This window comes from Sinocyclocheilus grahami, unplaced genomic scaffold (genome assembly GCF_001515645.1).
Source record: "Sinocyclocheilus grahami isolate Dianchi unplaced genomic scaffold, SAMN03320097.WGS_v1.1 scaffold9864.1, whole genome shotgun sequence".
Taxonomy (NCBI): Eukaryota; Metazoa; Chordata; class Actinopteri; order Cypriniformes; family Cyprinidae; genus Sinocyclocheilus; species Sinocyclocheilus grahami.
Window position 1 is genome coordinate 5553 of NW_015512895.1, and position 1236 is coordinate 6788.

A 1236-nucleotide genomic window follows, 5' to 3' on the forward strand; every position below is an offset into this window, starting at 1 on the left:
AAGTATTTTTGTTTGCAGATTGCAAACAGATGGCGTTGCGTTAGCTAAACAATGCTGTAGAATTTGTAAAGTTATCTGTACATGGATGTTTTGTATCGCTTTGACATGAGTACAGTGCTAGGATTTAGTATCTGTTTGTGTATCATCATACTGTAGACTGTGCATGTGACCGTTTCCCTTTTGTGAGGATATGTTGGTTCTGTTTCGGTGGATTATTCTTTTGCCACAGACAACTTGTTCAGTTTCTCTGCCGCAAATTATTTCTTTGCTTTGTATTTCATTTTGTGCTTTCCAAACTGGATCAGTTGACGGTAGAACCTTAGATTTGGGTTAAAATACTAAACCACAGATATATTTGGACACAGCTTTTGAAATGATAAAAATTAAGAAATAATTTTAAACAAATTCAAGAGTAAAAATACATGTAATATGTTTAAAGGAATCTAAAAGCGCAGTATTAAGTAGTAGTAGAGTGTTTTTTAACCTTTAAAAACCTCTTACAATGCAGTGTCTAAATGTGTAAGCATATTAATTGAATCCATATTAATGATACATTGTATTATCCTAACAGCTTGAATGTAAACATTGCAACCATTTCTTTTTCCCTTTCGATGCCTCTGAAGGCCTTATTAACATTAATGGCTTATGTGTCAGTATTTGTTCTGTTACAGATTTGTGTACTCTCATGTGCATTAAATGCAGAGACTGAATGGGGTCATTGCTTGCGAAGCAATATTTTTGATGTCGAGACTGTTAGCGGGTTCTTTTTTGTATTTTAGCAAAAACGGAGGTTATCCCACCATCTAGCACCTCCTCCTGTATGTCCCTCAAGCCATCCCTTTAAATGTCTGTGTTTCTAGGTAAGGCAGTGAAGAGACTAAATTTGTAAAAATGCCATAATGTGTTGTTTTTTTCCCATTATCACAAAGGTGTGGCATGTCATAACTACAAGGCATTTACAAATTAAATGTTTGTAAACGTAGCTAACCATTGTATTATTTGTGAACCAAATGGTAAAATGACTATAGACCATGTAGAACTTTCAGACTGATTTGACTGTAAAAGTGTAGACTCTTCAGTGTAGTGAAATATTGTTAAAGAGAACAATAGAATTTGGACATTAATACAGCTATCCTACATTTATGTTTTTTAAACAATTGAAACTTTAACACCTGTTATTGTTACACCAGAGGTGCCCAAACTCGGTTCTGGAGGGCCGGTGTCCTGCAGAGTTTA